This window comes from Solanum lycopersicum, chromosome 7 (assembly GCF_036512215.1).
Source record: "Solanum lycopersicum chromosome 7, SLM_r2.1".
Classification (NCBI taxonomy): Eukaryota; Viridiplantae; Streptophyta; class Magnoliopsida; order Solanales; family Solanaceae; genus Solanum; species Solanum lycopersicum.
The window spans coordinates 5927754-5953901 of NC_090806.1; the positions used below are offsets into that span (position 1 = coordinate 5927754).

The following is a 26148-nucleotide window of genomic DNA, read 5'->3' on the forward strand; positions in this document are numbered from 1 at the left end:
GTTCCAAAAAATATGAAAGTTCTAACAATTTGATCGATAACGATTAATAACAAATGTCTATTATAAAATAAAACGTTTCATAAACATTATATTACTACTCTATATAAACTCATTTACATAGCATTATATTAGATTCTAAAAGTTTTTGAGTGGAAATAATAATCATAATAATGATGTAACTTAATGTTAAATTCATAATGGATAAATAATATTACCTTGTGATAAAAATGTTCGAAATATTATTTTCTATTTAAAAAAAGTTATTTTACTAAAATGAGGTTTTTATAATATCTTATTGATTTAGCGTTTAATTTAAGATATTAAAAATAAATAGTCCCAATAATTCAGTGTTTAGATTCAAAGAATGTATATTTAGATTCAAACGTTCGAACTTTACTTGGTGTTTGATATCACAAAAGCTCCATGTATTTATACAAACAAATGGTGAACTCATAAAAGCAATTTGTGGAGATATAGAATTGATCAATTAGTAGAAGACTTTAATTATCACTAAATAATGGGTCTTTGATCAATTCAAAATTCCTTTCAATTAAATAAATGCTAATTCATGTGTTAGACTAATTCTATGTGCTTGATGTGTCCTTTTAATTATCCATCTTATAATTAATTAAGCAAACATCCAACGTAATCCTTGAACAAATCAAATGGAATTAAGTTGACAATATGAGTTTCCCACACTATAAATACAACCATTTCAATTGTTTGTTTTCATTACCAAAAAATCAACAGAAATTAAAATAAGAGCTATGGCAAAGTACACTACTTTTTTAGCCCTTCTCTTTTGCCTCTTCCTTGTTGCTGCAACTGGTGAGTCAACATGATACTATAGATACCAAATATAATGATTTGTTTAACATTATAAATTTTCAAAATATATTTTTCTTCTTAAATTTTGTGGCCAGTCAAACATGATTATATAGCTACCATATATAATGATTTGTTTAAAATTACGAATTTTTAAAATATTTGTTTTTTTTATAGGAAATAAAATTTGTTTAGAAATTATAGTAAATTTGCTATCTCAAGTACATACCATGATTTTTCAATTCTCATTTTTGCAGAAATACAAATGGCAGAAGGGAAATACTGTTGGAAAAAGAGTGACAAGTGGAATGGACTTTGCTACTATTCTTACAAATGTAGTTATCATTGCAAGCACTACTATGGAGCTAAATATGGTATGTGTAAGAAGTATAAACCATGGGGTCACAAATATTATTGGGCAAAATATGCTTGCTACTGTTATTCACCTTGCCATTACTAAGAAGCTTTGGGTGTCTCATGGCTTTGGTTTGACTATGTAAACAAATAATTAAGAAGCTACCTATTAAATTTTATGTGTGTAACAATGTAATAAGGCTTATTTATGTGTGAAACTATGGCCAAGCTTTGTGTGATGAATAAATGTATTGTATATTTTTCAATGAGTATTAATTGATGTGAACTATGGTGTTTACCTATATGAATACGTATTGTGTAAAGTATCATGCAAGGCTAAGCTAAAATGAATAATAACTACATGACTCCACATACATATATATTTATCACGCCCCAAGCCTAGACTCTATGCAAGATCGATACTCATGAATGTCATTGTTGGTCAGATCATACTCATAATATAGCATTAGGCATGTCATACATCTAGACATGATATGAAACACTTTTCATTAATGTAAATCATAGTATCGAAATCACTGATAAAGGACTCAGAGGTCAAAGTGAAGCATAACTAGCTATCTACATATCTATGAAACCTTTAAATATAACTGAGCACTGACTTAATGACTATCATTAATGGAGGTATGCCACCATGAATTTGAATCTTTCAAAATAAAAAATATATGCATTAGTAAACAACATCTACTACTAGAAAACAACAATAATATGACCAAAATGACAATAAAAGAATCACTTTTAATTAATGTAAGTCATAGTACTAAATCACTATGACTTTTGAAGAACATAGATGTCGCTTTTAAGGTTTTAGAATTTGGGGTGTGTTTGGTATAGGAAAATGTTTTTTTAGTAAATGTTTCTTGGAAAATAAGTTGATTTTTAACTTATTTTCTTGTTCTTGGTTGGTGAGTGGAAAATGTTTTCTATAAAATATTTTCTAGTGTATAATTGGTGAATAAAACATATATTTTTAGAAAACATCTTTTGTTTTTAGCTACAGAGTAGAATTTTTTTTCCAGGAAAACAGTTTCTTACTTAGAAACAAACCTCGATAGTCGATTTGGCATTCAACCCCGACCCGGACTCGAGATCCAACCCAAGACCCAACCCCGCGTCAAGAGTTGACCTCGATCTTGGCTCGAGACTTGACTTCTACTTCGACTTGAGACCCGACACTCAAGACCTCAATCCCGAGATCCGATCCGACTCGAGATCTGGCTACAATGATAGCCCTAACCTGAGACTCGGCCCTAACCCTAACCCAAGATTCGACCCCAACCACAACCTGAGCCTAACCTTGATCGAAGATCCAACTCTAACTCCAACCCCGACCCGACCCGACCCGACCCAAGACCTATACCAATCCCAACCGAGACCTGAACCCAACCCTAAGCTCAACCAAAGATCCCGACCCTGGATCGAGACCCAACCCTGACCCTGATTAATTCAAGACCCGACTACACTCGAGACTTGACATATAGATCCAAGTCCGATTCTGAGACATTTGACCCCTGCCCGATTCTGACTCCAATTTGAGACCCAACCTCGACCTTGACCTCGACGCTCAATTTTCAAATTTTGAACCTTGATTTGACATTGACGCCCTAATCAATACCCGGAACTAAGACTACAACTTGAGATCCGACGTCGACTCGATACACGACATACCTCCAACTTAATTAAGATCCAGCCTCGACCCAAGACCCTGACTTGTGACACGACCCTGACCCGAACCCAATCCAATCCTTGACTTCGACCTAAGATCTGGCCCTGACCTAAGACCCGATACCCTTGTTTGTACTTATTTATGTTGAGGATTTTATTTTATTATTAATAAGAGGCTGTTTAGTGGTATAATTTATTTATTTTTTTTTTAAAAAGAGGAAATTTGTGCAAGTTAGAATTGGAATTGCTAATGTAACTTGGTTTGGCTTTGAAGAATAACATTTAGAAGATTTGACCATCAACACTACCATATAAAGCACCATATTGATGCTACGCAGACTAACTATATCTATTCCACACACATCCAAAATTATTCTTGAAAAGTAGTAGTCATTCTGATGGATTGTCTCTTTTCTAATAAGAAACAATAACACTTGTTAATACTATCCCTTGTTATCTAAGAGTAAATGAAATTTCTCTCATTTTCCTAAACATCTTCTGCATATTTTCTTACAAACAAAACTATGGACTCTTTATGTGATCTCTTACTAACCTTAAAATCGACTAAATTGTGAAAATAACATGTATTAACACAAAGGGTGGTGAACTCATAAAAGGAATGTGTGGAGATATAGAATTGATCAATTAGTAGAAGACTTTATCTCTCAAACTCTTTGATAAATTCAAATTCTTTTACAAGTAAAGAAATGCTAAATGTGTTTGACTAATTCTTTGTACTTGATATGTCATAATTTAATTATCTATCTCTTATGACTAATTAATCAAAATCCAACGTAATTTTTGAACAAATCAAATGGAATTAAGTTGAAAATATGAGTTTCCAACACTATAAATACCACAATTTGAATTGTTTGTTTCCACCACAAGAAATCAACAGAAAATAAGAGCTATGGCAAAACACACTACTTTTCTCGCCCTCCTCCTTTGCCTCTTCCTTGTTGCTGCAACTGGTAAGTCGACATAATTCTATATCCTATCAAATATAATGATTTGTTGAAGGTTTACGAATTTATGACTAGTCAAATATGTTCGATAAGTGAAATTTGCTATCTCAAGTACATACCATGAGGTTTTCAATTTTTCTCATTTTTGCAGAAATACAAATGGCAGAAGGGAAATACTGTTGGAAAAAGAGTGACAAATGGAATGGACCTTGCCAATACTCCTATAAATGTAGTTATCATTGCAAACACTACTATGGAGCTAAATATGGTATTTGTAAGAAGTACAAACCATGGGGTCACAAATATTACTGGGCAAAATATGCTTGTTACTGCTACTCACCTTGCCATTACTAATCAACTTCAATATCGTATGTCTTGGCTTTGACTATGTAAACAAATAATTAAGAAGCTACCAGCTATTTTATGTGTGTAACAATGTAATAAGGCTGATGAGTAAATGTATTATATGCTTTTCTATTAATAGTTTAGTACTAGTAAAACGTGTGTTGAACATTTGTACCTTATAATTATTATAATTAAAGCTTTTATTTCTTTATAACATTGAGTTCAAAAACAGAAAATGTTACCAATATAAATTTTACTATTTACATTTTAATCATTAAATAAGATACATACTAGTGGTACGGTGCATTTGCCATAAAAAAAATCCTCTAAAAGATGTCACACTATCAAATTAGTAATCTACAATTCAACACTAGTGAATCGATACCCATATCGCCATAAATCTTTGGCCAAAAATTGGGTAAAAAAGCTAAAAGAAAGTGTCAAACTATGTTACTTCTACAAATTATATTCCACATTTCAAACTCAACTAAAATGTCAAAACTTTCAATGAAATTCGTCTCAACAAAAAGTGGCTCCTACAACCAAGTGCTCCATTTTACCAAAAAGTTACAAGGTAGCTCGAAATAAGCCTGGGAACCTTGGGATCCAAACCAAAGATCCATCTAGAACAAAATCTATATTTTAGAGCTACAACACAACCATCTGAATTTTATTTCAAGGTCGTTTACCTGAAGGCCTGACCAAAGTCAAACATCTAAACTTCAGGCACCCAATAACACAAAAACCAAACGACTTGCCTAGTGAGTACTAGAAAAGCTCTAAACATTGAAAACACTGAAATATAGAGAAAGTTGTTAGGATTGAATCCACACACACACTTGATGGATTAAGAACATAAGAACTTTCAAGAGAAAGAGATGCGAGATCTAGATAGAGAAAGAGAGAAACCAATATTTCGTAGTAACACCCCGTGAGTAAACTTTCATGGCGGTGGGTATATATATTAATAATTCAGAGTATTTTAGATTACAGAGAATAAATATTACAGCCTAAACATTAATATGTGACAGTACATCAAATATTAATCAGGCTTTACAACCTAACAAAAATGTGCTAGAGGGTCATTACACGTCTGTCCATCGATATTGACTTGTTTTTAGTACTTAGTGCAAGAGTGCAAGATGGATAATTATTTGAGGAATTAATATGGTTAATGGACTAAACCCATGAACCAAGGAACTAGTGTTAAACAATAAAATATTGTTCCAAAGACATTAATTATAAGGATGCAAAATTGATCAATTAGTAGAAGACTTTATCACTCTTTGATCCATTCAAATTATTCTTTACAATTAAAGAAATGCTTATTGTGATGGACTAATTCTTTGTAATTGATGTGTCATAATTTAATTATCCATCTCTTATGACTAATTAATCAAAATCCAACGTAATCCTTGAACAAATCAAATGGAATTAAGTTGACAATATGAGTTTCCAACACTATAAATACCATCATTTCAATTGTTTGTTTCATCACCAAGAAATCAACAAAAAATAAAAGCTATGGCAAAGTACACTGCTTTTCTTGCCCTCCTCATTTGTCTCTTCCTTGTTGCTGCAACTGGTGAGTCGACATGATTCTATACCTACCAAATATATAATGATTTGTTTGAGATTACAATTTTTTTTTAAATATTTATTTTTATTAAAATTTCTAACTTTATGTCAAATAAAACGAAACGGGACAGTGTTATTAGGAAATTCTGAGAAAAACTCTATCTCAAGTACATATTATGAGTTTCCAACTTTAATTTTCTCATTGTTGCAGAAATACAAGTGGTAGAAGGAAAATACTGTTGGAAAAAGAGTGGCAAGTGGAATGGACCTTGTCAATACTCTTACAAATGTAGCTATCATTGCAAGCACTACTATGGAGCTAAATATGGTATATGTAAGAAGTATAAACCATGGGGTCACAAATATTACTGGGCTAAATATGCTTGCTACTGCTACTCACCTTGCCACTACTAAAAAATATTTCAGTATCTCTTGGCTTGGCTTTGACTATGTAAACAAATAATTAAGAAGCTACCTATTTTATGTGTGTAACAATGTAATAAGGCTGATTTATATGTGCAACTACTTTGGCCAAGCTTTGAGTGATGATTAAATGTATTGTGTATATTTTTCAATGAGTATTAATTGATGTGAACTATGATATTTTCTATATAAATATTTATTGTGTAAAGTACCACGCAAAGGCTAAGACAAAATTAATAATTACTACATGAGTTGACATACATGTGTAATGTCGTGCGGAGAAATTTGTTGACAAAACATTGGGACGATAGAAACAACAATAACATACGAGTGAGGGCCCACAATTTGGGCATGGGGAAGATAGGGTTTACGCAGATTTTATCATTACCTCGTTGAGGTAGAAATATTGTTTTCAAAAGACTCTTGGCTTAAATGCAGCGAATTCAAATACAAAGAAGAAGAAAAGAACGCAGAAACCATAGCAACTAAACAGTGCAAAGTCTACAAGAATGACACAAGAGAAATAAAATATATAGTAATATAATTGAAACGTTGTAAACAACATATGGTGATAGATATCCAAAGAAAAAATGATAATAATATGGTTAGTATAGCCACAAACAACAAAATGCCTAATCCATCAAAGATCAAGACAATAACTCTAAATCTATTAACTTTCTACCCTAATATATGTGACCTCCACACCCTCCTATTTAATGTCATGTTCTCGGTAATTTGGAGTTGCGTCATGACGAAGACAACTTTGATAGAGAAATCAATAGTTGAAAAAAAGGAAATCGTCATGACGAAGACAACTTTGATAGAGAAATCAATAGTTGAAAAAAAGGAAATAACATGAAGAATAAAAGATAGCCAAATTCTGTTGCAGATAATGTTACTGGATGATTTTATTCAATAGGCTCTGTAGCCTTATATAGGTTTACATATTATGTAATCATATTCCCACTAAACCACTATTGTAATTACACTAAACCAACTCACCTAAACATTAGTAACACAATTCTGCAAATACTACACAATAGGAAAACTATCATGTTAAAAGAAAACAACTACAAACTGAAAGCTAAAATACAGCTATACTGCAAACTTAGTCAAACTAAACAATAGGGGTTGATGTTGTACAACTTTTAACACCCCCTCTCGACATCAGCTCCGGTCTAACCATGCCTAGTTGTACACATAAACTTTTAAACTTATGGACACTTAAGACTTTCGTGAACACGTCTGCAATTTGTTGCTCAATTTTTATATGCTCCAAGTCAATCTCTCCTTGAAACACTTTTTCCCTGATGAAGTGGTAATATATTTCCACCTTCTTTTCCTAGCATGAAATACAGGATTTTCAGCCAAGCAAATCGCTGACTGATTGTCACGGTACAAGATAATTGACTAGCCAAGTGGCTGGTGTAAATCTTTCATCAATTGCATAAGCCACGTACTTTGTTCAGTTGCAACTGTTGTTGCCCTATACTATGATTCTGTTGTTGACAGTGACACAATTGTTTGCCTTTTGCTGCACCAAGAAATCGCTCCAGCTCCAAGCTTAAACACATAGCCAGTTGTTGAACGTCGGGTATCATGATCCCCTGCATACTCAGAGTCTCAATATCCGACCAACTTGCATTCTTCACTTTTTCTTGTACAAAAGACCATAATCAGTTGTACTTTTCACATATATTAGTATTCACCTAACAACCTCCATATGGTGCTTATTTGGATTATGCATGTAGCGACTCATCACACCAACTGCAAAGAAAATATCAGTTCGAGTCTGAGTTACATAAATCAGACTACCTACCTGTTAGTTCGAAGCTGAGTTAAGATGATAGCTTGAACTTGATATGAAGTTTTGATGATTTAACAAACTTATCGATCTAACAAGGAACCAAATTCTTGTTATTGGAACTGCTGACAATAAGATGAATGATAAACTCAGTGTGAGGTATATTTGTGTGCTATCATCAAAAAGGGGGAAAATGTTATATTCTAGGTGTTTTGATGATCCTCACAAATGCGGGGACCTGGTTCCTGGCAGAGTGCTCTTGTCCAGATACAAATGGGATACAGTCATAAAAGCTGTCATGTCATGTGGTAGGTGAAAAGTGCAGTATCCTACAACAATAAGAAGAGCGGACAAGATTGTATGTTTCAGTATCTCACAAATGCAAGGACCTGGTACCAGACAGAGTTTCCTCCATCAGATACATAATTGGTTACAGCTGTAAAGCTGTCACGTCAGAGGTTGGTAAGGCGTCAGTGTACTACACCAATCAGAATGGAGAAAGGTGTTTGTCCAACGGATAATAACTCTTTATGTTTGATACTTTTAGCATGACAAACACCATATTATATTCATTCATCCAAAGAAGGAAGTCGGCCATCAAGCCTTTTCAAGAACTCATATAGAAGTTTGAAAGGGACCTGGTACCCGCAAGCAAGGGACCTGGTTCCCGCAAGCAAGGGACCTGGTACACGCAACACTGCGACATGAAAAGGACGAAAACACAGCTGTCAGAAAAGCTGTCATCTCTGATGCGGTAGGTGCACAACTTTTCCAACAGCAGGCCTTCAGCCAATGGGATGACTTCAACGAATTTGTGGGAAATTATATTATCTCTTTCCAACAAACACAAATTTAAGACTTGGCAAATTAAACTTGGATTTTCTCTGAAAATTCACAAGCTGAACAGAAGGCCATCTTCAAGGAAGAACATTGCTCAACTCAACAGAAGGACCTAATAGAGTAAAGAAGAATCTTTGTTGTATTTAGAGCTTTGTGTCTATGTACTTACATTGTAAATTTGTTCCTAATCTATAAAGAATTCAGATATTTGTTTTGGGTTTGTAAAAGTCTAAATCAGTTAAGGTTAACTGATTTAGTGGGCAATATTGGTTTGTTGCTTCGTCAAATTCTAAGTCATCTAGAGTTAGGTGGTTTAGTGGGCGGTGTTGTATCCGCTTAGGCTCTTCAAGTAATAGGTAGATTACTTGACCGTGAGATTAATAACTTTTTCTCACATTGATTGTAACCGGGTTTCACTTTTGTTTGAGAAGATTAGTGAAGACAGTTGTAAATCTTGTACAACAGGTCGTGGTTTTACTCCCTTGAGCAAGGAGGTTTCCACGTAAACTGCTTGTGTTGTGTTCTTTATATTGTTTAATCTTCCGCACTGTTCTTGCTGTGTCAAGGAACCTGGTCCGTTAGCTGGTAGTGGTCGCACATATTCCAACAGTACCAATTGTCGATACATCGTCACATCTGCTAAGTCTTTTCCTTCATGTGCACTCATCTTAGCATTTGGCTCCAATGGTGTTGATATTGGTTTTCAATTCAACATTCGAAACTTCTTCAACAGATCTTTAAAATATCTTTTCTAATGCAAACAAATTCCTTCTTCATTACAATCAACCTCCAAGCCAAGAAAATGGTTGAGTTGTCCAAGTTCCTTCATCTAGAACCGAACTGACAAATTCTTCTTTGTTAGAAGAATTTCTTCTTCACAGTCTCCTGTTAGGATTAGATCATCCACATATACTTGCACAATAGCTAGTTTCTTTTCAACAACTTTCACAAGCAAGCTGGAATATGCCGGTGCTACACAATAGTAACTATGAGTAAGAAATTCAGAAATCTTACCATACCATGCACTTGGTGCTTGCTTTAACACATATAGCGCTTTTCAAAGCTTACATACATAATCAGGATGAGCTTGATATGAAAGCCCATTGGTTGACACATTTAGATCTCCCGATCCAACTCTCCGTTTAAAAAGACATTATACGTCCATCTGCTATAGGTTCAAATTTTTACCTGCAGCAAGTGCAAATATTATCCGGACTGTAGTAAGCTTAGCCACTGGACTAAATGTTTCATCATAATCTAGTCCATATTGCTGAGAAAAGCCTCAGGCTACAAGACGAGCTTTGTGCCTTTCAATCGACCCATTTTTGTGACGCTTTATCCTGTAAATCAATTTGCAAGAAATAGGTTTGACATCACTTGGATTTACCACGAGCTCTCAAGTTTGATTCAGTTCTAGCACATCAATCTCCTCCTTCATAGATTTAGTCCACTTAGGATTTTGGAATGCTTCCTCAAAATTCTCTGGTTATTTTTCATCATCTTCTTCTACTATGGCAGCATTGACATACTTTGGATTAAGATTTTTGATCCTTGATGACCATATAAGAGTCTGGGGTGTGTTTCTTCACTTAGCTCGTCTGCTTCACTTTGTTTTTTATACACACCAGTTTGCCAAGGATTTTGAGCCAAGCCTTCTTCAGCAATATCTTCGTTAACTTCAGCTTCAGCTTCATCTAGACTTTGCTGGATATGGGACGAGTCCAATACATCTTTGAGGACATTTGAATCTGGCAGGATTTCCTTATTTGAAGACCACCATGAAGAAGATTCATCAAATATCACATTCCGAGAAGTGAAACACTTTCCCGTTCTTGGGTCACAACAACGCCACCCTTTTCGTGGGCTGTCATACTCTACAAAGATACACCTAACAACCTTTTTGTCCATCTTGCTACGTAATTTGGACATGTGAGATAACGACGTATTTGATACTTCTGGATGAATTCAGAGAATTCATATGAGGTGTATTCCCCACCATTGTCAGTTCGCAGGCAAAGAATTTGCTTGCCAACTTCTGCTTCACCAACCTTTTTAAATTCTTTGAATTTTGAAAATGTATCAGACTTTTCCTTCAGAAAATAAATCCATATATACCTGGAAAAATCATCAATGAAGGTTAACATATATTTCATCCCACCAACACAGAGTTGCTTGACAGGTCCAAATACATCAGAGTGAATTAACTCTAATGGTTCCTTGGCCTTATATTTTGACTCCTCATACGGAAACTATTGTGCTTTACCATGTGGCAACCCGCAAATATAATATTTGTCCTTAATGAGAGTTTTGAAAGACCCTTCAGCATTGACTTTTACATCATGACACTTGGTTTAGCGTAGCTAACGTAGCTCAACCGCATATGTCATAAGTATGTAATTTCATTCTTTCTTGTCCTATCTATATATGTGGTTTCTGCCGACATTACATAGATGGTATTCAATCTTTGTCCCTTCATTACTGGCTCTTTTTTAATCTCAAGATCATGATATATTCTTACATCTTGCGGACCAAACAGAATAAAATGACTCGTAGATGTTAGTTGTGCTACTGAAAGGAGATTTTTCTTCATACCTGGGACATGATAAACATTTGAAGCAACACCAGATCAGCACTACTATTTGGTGACACTACAGCCTTACCAATATGAGCTATCGATAATTTTGTATCATCAGTTGTCACCGCCTCACGACTTCTCTTGTACTTGGTTAGATTTTGCAACTTCTCCTTGTCGCCAGTCATATGGTTTGAGCTACCTGAGTCAACAATCCAATCATTCTCATAATCAATTTGTTTAGAAGTTGTTACTGTAAGATCTAACTCCTCTTGTTCTACAGCAAAAAATGCTTCAACATCCCAATCATCTTCACTCTTTTCCTTTGGACTAGAATTGGATGCAGCGTTGCTCTCAACAGCCTTTTTATTGAACCAGCAAACCTTGGCTTTATGTCTACTTTCCGCAGTCATGACACTTCCCTTTAAACCTCTTGTTTTTTACCCAATAGTTCTTTGAAGCTCCCCCTGGAAGATAATTTCCCTTCCTTGATAATTTTTTTCCATATCATCATTTCTTTTGTTCCCAGCTACATTGTAATTCTTGGATTTCCCTCTGCTTTTGTTGATATTAAGTGCTTCCTCCTCACCTTTTTTTGAAACTCCGCCCATTTTCTTATCCGTGGCTTCTTGGCCAGCAAGCATATTCTCAAACTCAACAAGTGATGGTTGAATTTGCCATCCCTGTACTGTAATGACAAAGTTTCTGTACTCAAATATCAAACTATGAATGCTTTTATTTTCATCATGGTTTCCCCAATTGGAGTTGTTGGTTCTAATTCTGAAATTTCACGGCATATCAACTTCACTTTGTGAAAGTATTGTGCAATGCTCATATCATTTTGAGCTATCGACAATAACTCACATTCTAGAAGTTGTACTCGAGTGTCTTTCTTCTTTGAAATGAGTGCAGACAGCGTGTCCCAAGCTTCCTTTGGTGTTCCAGCATCTCGTATATGTTCCAACACGTCTTCTTCAATGGTCGTCTTGAGGGCAAATAATGTTTTTCCTGCTTTAATATTCCATTTTCTCAATGCGCCATTTGGTTCTTCTTCCCCTGGTTTGACTTCACTTCCATTGACGACCTCCCAAAGATCTTGACCTTCCATGTAGAAAGTCATACATGTCATCCATGGCTTGTAAATCAGTCATCGCAATAGATGTGTGGCTTCTCTTTCTCTCTTTTAAACCTTGCTTTGATGCCAAATGACAAAGACAACTTTGATAGGGAAATCAATAATTGAAAAAAAGGAAACAACAGGAAGAATAAAAAATAGCCAAATTTTGTTGCAGACAATGTTACTGGATGATTTTATTCAATAGGCTCTTAGCCTTATATAGGTTTACATATTATGGAATCATATTCCCACTAAACCACTACTATAATTCCACTAAACCAACTCACCTAAACATTAGGAACACAATTCTGCAAATAGTACATAATAGGAAAACTATCATGTTAAAAGAAAATAACTACCAACTGAAAGCTAAAATATAGCTATACTATAGACTTAGTCAAACTAAACAATAGGGGCTGATGTTGTACAACTTTTAACACATCATATATAATAACATCTCGAGTACTTTTTTGGCCTACCTTTACCTCATCTTTTACCCATTATATTTATCCTTTCACATCTCCGGATGGGGTATCTATGCATCTTCTCTTCACATGTCCAAATTATCTTTGCTTCCATCATCTTTTCCACTAGTACGGACGAGGACATTCTCACCTAGTCACAATTATTTACATGCATAATCTTATCACTCCTAGTGTGCCCTCACATCCATATCAACATCCTCATTTTCGCACTTGCATCTTCTGCACATGTAATTATTTGACTGGCCAACATTTAGGTCGTCCCGTACAAAAACATTGGTCTAACCAATATTTTGTAGAAATTATCTTTAGTTTTTGATGGTATCTTAATATCACACAAGTCTCTGAAGGCAAGCCTTTGTTTTATCCACGTAACACCAATATGACGAGTGACATCATCATTTGTCCCCACTACCTTAGATTACTGATCCAAGATACTTGAAATTATCTCTCTTAGGAATATCCTAAGTTACAAGCATGATCACTTCCATGTTAGCCTCATCCACTATATCGCTGAATTTACACTCTAAATATTCTATTTTGGTAATGCACATGAACCCTTTAGACTCTAGAGTTTATCTATGCACTTCCAATTTAGCATTTGCTCCACCGTGTGTCTCATCAATCAATACTATTTCATCCACAAATAGCATATACTATGTGTTAAAGTCTCTAAGTTTTGACGAATGTTAAAGTGCATAGAACAGGTTGTGCAAACGTGATATAAAGTGTTTTATCCAAACGAGTAACGAGTAGAAAATGAGTTCATAAGTAATAAGATTTTCTTATTCAATTAAGTAAAACTATTTCTTATTCAGTTAAAGACAATCGCGTGGAAGTTTGGTTCTCAAAACCAAGTGCAAAAAGGTGTCCTAGTCAAAAATCGAGTTAAAAAAGGTTTTAAGGCGACGAAGACAAACTCGAGTAGAACAAGAAGTTGAGGATGCAGCAAAGTCAAGTTCGAGTTGAATAATACTATGAGTTTTCTAAATCTATGAATAGGGCTTTATTTTCATCAGAAAAATTGCACACTTATATTGAGAGAAAACCACAACATGAAAAGAGATTTGATAGAGTTTTGGTATTAACTTTGGGGAGTTTTGCGATTTGAGTGAGAGGTTGTAATATTGTATTCAAGAGTCTTGTTTACAATCAAGATTTGTGAGTAGGTTCCGTTTAACAAGTTGGTAGAACTTGAAAAACAATAGAAGACTGAAACCTGGGGTTTGGGTCTTGGGTAGATAGGAATTAGAGTTTATAATTATATAGATTACTTGACTGTGTAATTGTTGTGTTATTTAAAGAGGCTATAAATTATACAAGATTGTGAAACAAGTTATTTTATCAATTTATTTATTGCTAGCTTCAAACAATGAGGAACAAGTAAGTATCATGCGTACCTAATAGAATTAAGGAGGTCATAATTCCAACACTATGGAACCTCATCATGGATACACCGCGTCAATTCGTCCAGTACTAAGGCAAATAGGAACGGGCTAAGAATTGATGATCCTTAAGTCAAACCCCAACTTATCAGGGAAGTGCTAAGAGTCTTTTCCCTTCATTCTAACTGAGTCTTGGTTTCATCATACATATCTTTATCACCTTCATGTAATCCACCTTCACACCTTTGGCCTTCACGCATCTCCAGTATTTCCCTCGAGACTTTTTCATAAGTATTTTCGAGGTCAATGAACACCATATGCAAATCCTTCTTCCTTATTCAATATTATTCCATAAGCCTCCTCACTAAATGAATGGCTTCTCTAGTCGATCACCCTGACATGATACCAAATTGGGTCTAAGAAATGGACACACCTCTCCTCACCTTCATCTTCATCACCCTCTCTCAAATTTTCATAGTGCGTCTTAGTAACTTGATGCCTATTTAATTATTGTACTTTTGACTACCATCCTTGTTCTTGTACAACAAGACCATTGTACTCAACCTCCTTTCTTTAGACATTGTCGTCTTAATAATGACATTAAACAACCTGTCAACCACTCAATGCATGTCATGTTTGTGCTTTTCCAAAATTCACCAGAATCTCATCTGATTTGGTCGATCTTCCCTTAATCATGCATCCTATTAATAGCACACTTAACATCTTCAACCTTAAGACACCTACAATATCCAAAACCCCAGTGCTTCTCATAGTAGTCCATATCCCGCAATGCAATGTCTATGTCTCTTTCTTCCTTCAAATGTTTATGGAAGTATGTTTCCCATATTTTCCTAATGTGGTTATCTTCCATTAACATCCTTCCTTCCTTATCCTTGATGCACTTCACTTGATCTCAATATTTTTGGTGATATTGAGCCTTCCTCTCTCTCACCTTGGTGAGCCTGTACAATTTCTTAATTATCTACACTTTTATCTCCTAGTTCAAAATACATGCGTTCGAAAGCTGACATTTTTTCCACCGTAATTGCTAACTTAGCCTCCGTCTTTACCCCTTTATATATTTTCTTATTCATACATTTCTCTTCCTCGTGCTTGGACTTCACCAATTATACATACACAGTCTTCTTTGCTTTCACTTTAAATTAGATTTCTCCATTCCACCGCCAATCACTCCACCCCCCACCCCCATGACCACCAAAGTTTCCCATGGACACTTCTATCACCTATCTCTAATCGCTTCCCTAATGCAACTAGTTGTGTTATCCCTCATGTATTTCACATCCCCACTACTCCTCCACGCCTTCGTTGATCATAATAGAGGGAGTGGGTCAAGCCACCTCATCTAATCCTCGGTTGGTCATATAGAATCTTCTTCTCCCTCTCTCACTTAATTTCCAGGTCCATCACTAAAATTTTATGTTGGGTGGTAAGATTCTCACTCGGGATAACCTCGTAGTCATTACATAGGCCTCTATCAACCTTCCTAAGGAGTTAATAATCTATTTGAATTTTAGCCACCACTCTACAAAAGGTAACTAGGTTGTTCTTCTTCTTCAGAAGGAATGAGTTTTACCATATATACTAATTATGTTACTAAGATGAAGAAAAAGGAAACCACTTTTTCCAGAGATATTTTATAATGAGGAAACCAAATCAAATACTAATTCATTACCAATTAGGATTCTCAAATCGTGTTTTACCATAAATAACTCCAAGTAGCTAGGTCAATCACATGATTAAAAGAATTAAATTCTATACGAACACACAACGAATTCTTTAATATCAACTATTTTATGTATAATTTTTAATTTCGTTTTGTTTTCTAGTTTATTTAGTAAATCAGGTTTATTGTTTTTTAACATAAAAGCAGAAAATTTTGAGTTATCATGAAAGCAATTTGTACGTGGAGATACAGAATTTATCAATTAGTAGAAGATTTTATCATTCAAATAGCTCTTTGATTAATTCAAATTCTTTTCAATTAAAGAAATACTACGTGTGCTTGACTAATTCTTTTTAATTTCAATTATCCATCTTATAAATTAATTAAGCAAACATCATCCGACGTAATCCTTGATCAAATCAAATGGAATTAAGTTGACAACTTGAGTTTCCAACACTATAAATACCACCATTTCAATTGTTTGTTTCATCACCAAGAAATCAATAGAAAATAAGAGCTATGGCAAAGTACACTACTTTTTTTGCTCTTCTCTTTTGCCTCTTCCTTGTTGTTGCAACCGGTGAGTCGACATGATTCTATAGCTACCAAATATAATGATTTGCCTAAGATACGAATTTTTAAAATGTTTATTTTTTATTATAACATGAGTTCAATTTTCTCATTATTGCAGAAATACAAATGGCAGAAGGCAAATACTGTTGGAAAAAGAGTGACAAGTGGAATGGACCTTGTCAATACTCTTACAAATGTAGTTATCATTGCAAACACTACTATGGAGCTAAATATGGTATTTGTAAGAAGTACAAACCATGGGGTCACAAATATTACTGGGCAAAATATGCTTGTTACTGCTACTCACCTTGCCATTACTAATCAACTTTCAATATCTTATGTCTTGGCTTTGACTATGTAAGCAAATAATTAAGAAGCTACCAGCTATTTTATTTGTGTAACAATGTAATAAGGTTGATTTATGTGTGCAACTATTTTGGCCAAGATTTTTGTGTGATGAGCAATTGTATTTTATGCTTTTCTATGAGTATCAATTAATGTGAATTATGTTTTTTTTTTCTATCAATACTTATTGTGTATAGTATCAGGCAGGGCTAAGCTAAAACGAATAATAACTATATGACTCGACATATACATGTGTAACGCACCTGCAAAGACAGTTTTAGACAAAACATTGGGACAATAGCAAATGTGGGATCTATTGGAAAATTTTGAAAATATCAACTTTCAAAATATTTTATCGGCTAAATCGAGTTCAAAACTTTTCTACCTGTTAAGTTTTTTTGCATGAGATCACACAAGGGTAAACTATAAACTAAATAACGACATTTCTCAAAATATGAGGAGTTAGGTGATTCAAGACTTACCAAATAGAAGAATTGTTACATGAATAGGTAGTTTAATTCTTATGATAGTAGGAAATCTAATTCCTATTCAAAATTAATAACTATAGGTTAACATAATTCTTATAAAGCTATGAAACATAAATCATACTCTAAAATAATTTTAAAAGCTACTAAAATATAATTAACTAATAAATAAATCTACTTTAAAATATAATCGAATAATTAATTAATTGACTTCCCTGCATCCACAACATTACTCCCCTCACGTTGAAATGGCTTGTCCTCGAGCTCAAATTTTAGGGAAATCATACAGAAAATCTCAAATAGCTAGTACACTACAAAAAAAATAACTTTTAGCGGCATTAGATATTGACACTAATAAAGAGTGTTAAACTCTTTACCGGCATTAGTGAAGTGCCATTAGAACCAATGTCGCTAAAGGCTTTAGGGACATATACAAAGAGTGATAATTGCCGCTAAAAATACATATTTAGCGGCAATTAAAAATTAAATGCCGCTAATGATCATTTTTGTTGTAGAGGTATCAACTTAATTGTCCATTCCAGCCCTATCTTGAAGTTGATATCGATAAATTTCAACTCTACCCGTTTACATAAGCATGACTAATTCACCCATCTGGTTGCTACTTTCAGGAGGTCCAAATCGTTGAAGTTCTTCCCAACTCATTAGCCCTTTGCCTTGAGTTGATAATACCATAATGGTACTCCAAACATGTGAAAATCCAGTCACTTCAAAATTTTTGTTTCCATTGTATGTTGGTTTTCAAAAATTTGTTCACAACGATGTGTCCAAAATATTGGGTTGTTACTGTTAAAATTTTTCCCTGAGTTTCTTACCTTATTTGAGTTTTATTTTTCTTTTGAAGGAAAATTGAAATATTATCATATATGTTTTAACTTTTCCTGAAAGTAAAGTATAATTTTCTTTTATATTTAGGTTATTCCTTCCCGGGAGGAAAAGTGTGAAACACTGTAAATTAAAGACCCTTCTTCTCATACACAATAGAATCCCACAATATAGTGGCTTGAGAGTTTTATTTATGGAGAGATTTTCTCCCAACATGTTTATGTTTTTTAATATTAGTTTTATCATATGTATGTCGCTTGGCAAAATTATATTAATAATATGTTTTTGCTATACTTTTTTTTCATTTGATTTATTGCATCTATGATTTCCAATTAAAAGCTTTTGCATGATGTTCTAATTACTTTTGAACCCAACACTTGGTGTCGTTATAAGTATCCATCTTTGCATGTGAATTACAACTTGTTGGATGATTCTCACCGGCCAATGGAATAGGTGGTGTGTTGCCTTTAGCAGCAGGAGTTGTTGATCCACTAGTTGTCTTGCGCTATTTGACTCATGTTTGTCGGTTGCTGATTTTGTGGAGCCAATTTTCAATCTAGATAATTTTTCTCGAATGACTTGGACAACTATTTCACTGAGTCATCGTTCCATTAATGCTACAATTTCAAAGTCCATTAGGGTTTCTGTAATGGAACGTTCTTTTTGAAATGTGGAACTGATATCATCGCCTTTATGTTAGGCTCTGATATCAAATTGCTATGAAACTTTACGGAATGATCAATTCATCGAGAGATAAATAAGTTCATCTAGTTAAAGGGATGTTGAAACCATAGAGTTCAAAGGAAGAGAGAACTCTCATGTCTTGTGTTTTGCTAAAATATTCTTAATTGATTTATTCCTCAAGAACTCCTTTAAATAGAAGTCTAATTATTATGAAATAGAAAACCTAAATCCTATTCCAAACTAATAATTATAGTTAGCCCAATCATTATAAATCTATGAAACATAAATTTTATTCTAGAATAATAAACAAATATACTAAATATAATTAACTAATAAATAAATCTACTTAAAAATATAACTATACGTGAACCTAATCGTTATCGTCTTGTAACCTATAACTGCATGACTTCATGAAGTTTTTAAGGAAAATCCATGATTTTTACTCTCTCAAACAAAATGTTTTATATGATAACATTTATTGTATTTGACATTTGAAAAACTCCATTCTTAAATACATTATGTATTAACACAAAGGGGTGGTGACCTCATAAAAACAATTTGTGGAGATACAAAATTGATCAATTAGTAGAAGACTTTATCACTCAACTAGCTCTTTGATCAATTCAAATTCTTTAAAATTAAAGAAATGCTTATTGTGATGGACTAATTCTTTATACTTGATATGTCATAATTTAATCATCCATCTTATGACTAATTAATCAAACATCTAATGTAATCTCAAATGGAATTAAGTTGACAACTTGAGTTTCCAACATTATAAATACCACCATTTCAATTGCTTGTTTCATCAATAAGAAATTAACAGAAAATAAGAGCTATGGCAAAGTACACTACTTTTCTTGCCCTTCTCTTTTGCCTCTTCCTTGTTGCTGCAACCGGTGAGTCGACATGATTTTATAGCTACCAAATATAATGATTTGCTTAAAATTATAATTTTTTAAAAATATTTATTTTTTATTCAACTTTGTGACTAGTCAAACATGGTCAAATAAAATGAAACAAAGGCATTGTTATTAATAGGAAATTATTAGGAATTTGCTATTGCAAGTTCATACCACGAGTTTTCAATTTTCTTATTTTTGCAGAAATACAAACGGCAGAAGGCAAATACTGCTGGAAAAAAAGTGACAAGTGGAATGGACCTTGTCAATACTCTTACAAATGTAGTCATCATTGCAAGTACTACTATGGAGCTAAATATGGTATTTGTAAGAAATATAAACCATGGGGTCACAAATATTACTGGGCAAAATATGCATGCTACTGCTACTCACCTTGCCACTACTAAGAATATGTCAGTATCTCATGGCTTGGTTTTGATTATGTAAACAAATAATTATGATGCTACCTATTTTGTGTATGTGACAATGTAATAAGGATGATTTATGTGTGCAACTAATTTGGCCAAGCTTTGCGTGATGAGTTATTGTACTGTACATGCCTTTCTATTAATATATATGAATTGATGTGAATTATGCTATTTTTCTATATAAATATATATTGTGTCACATGCCATGCATGCTTAAGATAAAAATAACATGACTCAAGTATACATGTGTATTATCATGCCCCGAGCCTAGACTCTATGCGAAATTGATACTCAGTTCCATTGTTGGTCCGAGCATACCAACTATATAGCATTAGACAGATGGCATACATCTAAAAGTGAGCGAAAACATAGATTAAAAGCATTTGAAGGGAAAGTCTTTAAAAAGTAACACTTTGTCATAGTACTGAAATCTGTTGGGAAAGGCAAGCACAAAAACAAATGTGCAAAACAAAGGAGATAGTGAAAGAAACTCAAGTCAAAACTTTTCCTTCTATTTGAACCAAGAGACAACAAAATATTGCAAGAAACAAATAGTTTGGGGCAGCAAACATACCAACCAAGCAAGAAAATAAATCAACATAAGAGACACCAAATTTAACGTGAAAAACCTCTTCGGTGTGAAGAGTAAAAATCACAAGACCAAAGCTACACCATAATCAACAAGAGTTACAAAGTGTCCTCCAAAATGGTCACCGACAACCAAAACAATGAGCAACACAACTACAAGATAGCACAAAAAATTAGATAAACAAAATGAGCTAAAATATCCAAATCGCAGCTACTGTTCACGAGCTAAAGTCTGGAGATACAGGACTCCAAATCACCCTCTCTCAGTTCCCAATCAAAGATTATGTTGAAAGGAACACGTCCAAAAATTAGCTCAATCGAACAAGAAATGAAGCGGAAATCGCAATTTGAAATTGGTTGCTATGGCTTATGCGAAAATCTGCACTTTCTCACATTTCTCTCTATATTGGCTGCTCTCAAATTCTTGTGATTTACTTCAAATAAGACCTAAAAGAAAGTCTTACATATGCACCATGATATTGGGCTTATAGATAAAAGTGGGCTTGTCAAATTTGGCTAATTTTATCCACAAAGGAAGGATGGAAGACCCAAAACCTTGGACTTTTATTCATCCACATGTGAAGGGGAAAAGGCCCAAACCCAACAAAATCGTTGATGCAAGTTTTCATTAATGAAAGGACATGAAGGTTAAACTGAATCATAACTAGTTGTCTACCTATAAACCTCTAAATATAGCTAAGTAATGACTTAATGAATATCATTGCCTCTCCATTGAATCAATTTAAATAGATGTATGCCACCATTGAATTCGATCTCGACACTCGACCCGAAATTCAACCTCTAATCCTAACTCAAATCCGACCATGACTCAATCTGAAATTCAGGAATTGGGTCTCTTATAGAGTCAAAGTTGGGTCTCAAATTGAGAATCAGGAGTTGGATGTAGGATTAGTATTGAGAATCGATATCTCAAACTTAAGTTAGGATGAAAGTTTGAGGTGTGAGGTTCAAAATGATTTTGCCTTAGAAGTTGAGAGAGAAGAGAATGGGGATTAAGCGATCAAAACCAGATTGTTTTGGATCTTTTGTTAGTGAAGAAATTAGTTTAGGGCTTTCTTAAGGGTAAAAAGATAACTTTTTAGTATTTTTTTTTTCAGTCGGATTTATTGTGAACTCAGATTAATGCAAATTAAAATTGGTGACGCTGGAAAGAAGACCCAAATATCCTTTAGTTTGATAGGTTACGGGCCACCTAAATCTTCATATTCTTAAATATATAGTTGTTTGAAGTTGACCTAATTAAGTATATTCTTATATCAAAACTTAATCGGTAAGGAAGCTTTTAACTCAACTTTGTGTCAGGGGATTCTTGTGACCTTAATTAGGTGTAACAACTAAAATAACCTCTCTTAAAAATTGGCAGAAGCCGTCTATGAAAGGTCATCTACGGTTCATACAAAAGTCTACCGTCCATAGACCCTCTCATAGAGACTTTGATGGACCGTCTTGCTCGCTCCTAAGAAGCTTACTAGAGTGTGCTTCAGGACTTGGCTTCCACGAGACCTTCTACGGAGCGTATAAACTTCTATGACCAGTAGTTCGGTCCATGAAACTTAGATCTGAAAATCAAATTTCAAGGACATGATTCCATGAATTGATCAATTTGTAGAAGACTTGATCACTCAAATTGCTTCTTGATCAATTCAAGTTCTTTTCAATTAAATAAATGTTAATTGTGTTGGACAAATTCTTTTGTACTTGATGTCCTGCAATTCTAATTATCCATCTTATAATTAAAAGTAGGAAAGTTTGGAGTTAAATAACACATATTAACACTAAGGAATGTTGACTTCATAAAAGCAATTTAATTTGTGAAGATACAGAATTGATCAATTATAAGTAGTAGACTTTATCATTCAAATAGCTCTTTGATTAATTCAAATTCTTTTCAATTAAAGAAATGCTACTTGTGCTTGATTAATTCTTTCTACTTTCAATTATCCATCTTATAAATTAATTAAACAAACATCGTCCAACGTAATCCTTGAAGAAATCAAATGGAATTAAGTTGACAACTTGAGTTTCCAACACTATAAATACCACCATTTCAATTGTTTGTTTCATCACCAAGAAATCAACAGAAAATAAGAGCTATGGCAAAGTACACTACTTTTCTCGCCCTCCTCTTTTGCCTCTTCCTTGTTGTTGCAACTGGTGAGTCCATATGATTATATAGCTATCAAATATAACGATTTGTTTAAGATTATGAATTTTTAAAATGTTTGTATTTTATTGTATTTGTACATAACATGAGTTCAATTTTCTTTTAATTGCAGAAATACAAATGGCAGAAGGAAAATACTGTTGGAAAAAGAGTGACAAGTGGAATGGACCTTGTCAATACTCTTACAAATGTAGTCATCATTGCAAGTACTACTATGGAGCTAAATATGGTATTTGTAAAAAGTACAAACCATGGGGTCACAAATATTACTGGGCAAAATATGCTTGCTACTGTTATTCACCTTGCCACTACTAACAAACGTTAAGTTACTCATGGCTTGGCTTATACAATTGTAAACAAACAATTAAGAAACTGCCTATTTTATGTGTGTAATATGATGTAATAAGGCTGATTTATGTGTGCTACCATTTTGGCCAAGCTTTGGGTGATGACTAAGTGTATTGTATTGTATGACTTTCTATTAATATTAATAATTGCCAACAAGGTACTTTTTACTGATTTCTTTTATTTCAATTGATTTCTTTCAGATTTTGTCTAGTTGCTAAATAATTCCTACCTATTACATATTTAGCTGTAAATATCTATGCATTTTTCAATTTAAAATTCAATTTGAATTTAAGATGAAAGATTTTGAGGTTTACCAAATGATACATAATGCGATACAGTTAAAACAAAGTATTGTTGATGTGAATTGTGTTATTTTTCTATATAAATATTTATATATCGTTCCACATACCATGTATGGCTAATCCTATACTCTATGTGAGATTGATACGTGGTGTCATCGCAAGCCTAGACTCTAGTACATCTAGACATGAAAATATAGTTTAAAAGCATTTGAAGGCCGGAGAGTCTTGTAAAAGAAATACTTTTCATTAATGTAAATCATACTATTGAAATCACTGACAAATTAACGACACAAAAATCACACTGAAGCATAACTAAATGTCTATTTATGAAGTCTCTAAATATAACTGACTAATGCCTATCATTGCCTCTTCATTGAACTCATCTACTTTTTAATAAAGGTATGCCATCATGGATGATATGATTCCTCTCTTCTGGAAATAAATTGTCCTTAAATTTGAATCTCACAAAATCAAGAAGTCATGCATTAGCGCGCAATTGTCGTCCACTAGCGATCGAACATCATAATTGTTTCTTCTGGAACGATTGTCAGGATCGTGTCCTATTTTGGGGGGTCAGGGTCAAGTCCTAGATTGATTATCGAGGTTGATTTAATTTCGGGTCAGAAATTATTTTTTTAAAGAGTATTTTCTAGTCTCAAACCAAAAATAAAAGATATTTTTTGAAAAGTATTTTTCATTCACCAATCAAATATTAAAAATTATTTTCTACTCACTATCCGAACAAGAAAAAATAAGTTAGAATAGAACTTCTTTTTCCAACTAAAACATTTTCCATGGAAGTTTATCAAGTCCCTTTATTATTTGTTTGTAGTATATTGCTTGACTTCGTGAAATTTTTGTGGTAAATCCATCTAGGATATGTCATAATTCTTACATTCTCAAATAATGTGTTTTTTATAATAAAATTTAGGAAAAGTATATATTGCAAACTATTAATTTAAATTAAATGCTATAAATAATTATAGTTTGATTTAATAGTATCCCATAGCTAACTATTGTTATTTCGCCTCACTCCTGTTGAATTTCGCTCGCCACTCTCATTCTCTCCCTCGCCTCTCTCGCTTTTATACAAATGCAAATGTATAAAATGTGTTTGTGTTTGTGTTTGTATAAAGCGAGAGAAATTGTATATATAAATATATTTTCGTTTCCCTCTCCCAGATCTCGCTCGCTCACTCGCTTCTCTCACTTTATACAAAAACGTGAATGTATAAAATGTGTTGGTGGTTGTATATAGCAAGAGAAAATTGTATATATACATATATTTTCGTTCCCCTCTCCCAGATCTCGCCAGTTCACTCGTCTCTCTCACTTTATACAAACATAAATGTATACACTCTGTTTGTGTTTGTATAAAGCGAGAGAAAATTATATATACAAATACAAATGCATATATTTTCGTTCTGTACACTTGTGATTATACAAATACGATCTTCCTCTGCCCAATTTTCTTGTCTTTCTCTCTTTCTGGCTTTATACAAACATATATTATACAATTGATTTTTTGTATATATATACCAAAACAGATTATACAACTGCTTTCTTTTGTATCTGTATGGCGAAATTATTCAACTACTTTCTTTTGTATATAGCGAAATCTACAAATTAATGTTTGCAATTATGCAAATTATAGTTATAACATACAAATATGATTTTTATGGTTTTTATATGTGAGTTATTTTAAGATTTATCATATCCTTATATCCTACGATTTACTTCTTGTTCAAAATTTGGAAAACACTATGTAATTATTAAAATAAAATGTATTAGCACAAAGGAGATATAGAATTGATCAATTAGTAGATGACTTTATTACTTAAATGTCTATTTGATCAATTCAAATTATTCTTTACCATTAAACAAATGCTAATTGTGCTTGATGTGTCCTTTTTATCATCCATCTTATAATTAATTAAGCAAACATCCACCGTAATCCTTGAACAAATCAAATGGAATTAAGTTGACAATATGAGTTTCCCCACACTATAAATACAACCATTTCAATTGTTTGTTGTCATTACTCATTACCAAAAAATCAACAGAAATTAAAATAAGAGCTATGGCAAAGTACACTACTTTTCTAGCCCTTCTCTTTTGCCTCTTCCTTGTTGCTGCAACTGGTGAGTCAACATGATACTATAGATATCAAATATAATGATTTGTTTAAGTTTATGAATTTTTAAAATATTGATTTATTATTAAACTTTGTGACTAATCAAACTGACATGTCCAATAAAATAAAACGTAGGCGGTTATTAGGAAATTCTGAAAAATTTGCTATCTCAAGTACATACCATGAGTTTTCAATTTTTTTAAAATTTTTGCAGAAATACAAATGGCAGAAGGGAAATATTGTTGGAAAAAGAGTGACAAATGGAATGGACCTT

General features: G+C 33.5%; 7 long non-coding RNA genes across 7 annotated transcripts in view; all 7 read left to right on the forward strand.

Moving 5' to 3' along the window:
* The first annotated feature begins 729 nt into the window (after positions 1 to 729).
* LOC101266135 (uncharacterized) lies at positions 730 to 1465 on the forward strand. Its single transcript, XR_003247396.2, has 2 exons — positions 730 to 828; positions 1083 to 1465. It is a non-coding gene; the product is annotated as an uncharacterized lncRNA (long non-coding RNA).
* Positions 1466 to 3685: 2220 nt separating this feature from the next.
* On the forward strand, positions 3686 to 4386 carry LOC112940032 (uncharacterized). Its single transcript, XR_003247395.2, has 2 exons — positions 3686 to 3833; positions 3979 to 4386. It is a non-coding gene; the product is annotated as an uncharacterized lncRNA (long non-coding RNA).
* Positions 4387 to 5372: 986 nt separating this feature from the next.
* Positions 5373 to 6366, forward strand: LOC101265838 (uncharacterized). Its single transcript, XR_011210553.1, has 2 exons — positions 5373 to 5757; positions 5962 to 6366. It is a non-coding gene; the product is annotated as an uncharacterized lncRNA (long non-coding RNA).
* Positions 6367 to 16292: 9926 nt separating this feature from the next.
* On the forward strand, positions 16293 to 17156 carry LOC101265557 (uncharacterized). Its single transcript, XR_742227.4, has 2 exons — positions 16293 to 16637; positions 16749 to 17156. It is a non-coding gene; the product is annotated as an uncharacterized lncRNA (long non-coding RNA).
* Positions 17157 to 19794: 2638 nt separating this feature from the next.
* Positions 19795 to 20488, forward strand: LOC101265250 (uncharacterized). Its single transcript, XR_742226.4, has 2 exons — positions 19795 to 19886; positions 20094 to 20488. It is a non-coding gene; the product is annotated as an uncharacterized lncRNA (long non-coding RNA).
* Positions 20489 to 22852: 2364 nt separating this feature from the next.
* LOC101264945 (uncharacterized) lies at positions 22853 to 23604 on the forward strand. The gene is made up of 2 exons (XR_742224.4): positions 22853 to 23080; positions 23203 to 23604. It is a non-coding gene; the product is annotated as an uncharacterized lncRNA (long non-coding RNA).
* A 2178-nt stretch (positions 23605 to 25782) lies between these two features.
* Positions 25783 to 26148, forward strand: part of LOC101264642 (uncharacterized) — a 724-nt gene continuing 358 nt past the window's right edge. Inside the window, exons 1-2 of the long non-coding RNA XR_742225.4 lie at positions 25783 to 25881; positions 26089 to 26148. The exon at positions 26089 to 26148 is cut by the window's right edge and continues 358 nt beyond it. This is a non-coding gene — a long non-coding RNA (uncharacterized lncRNA). The remainder of the gene's footprint in view (positions 25882 to 26088) is intronic.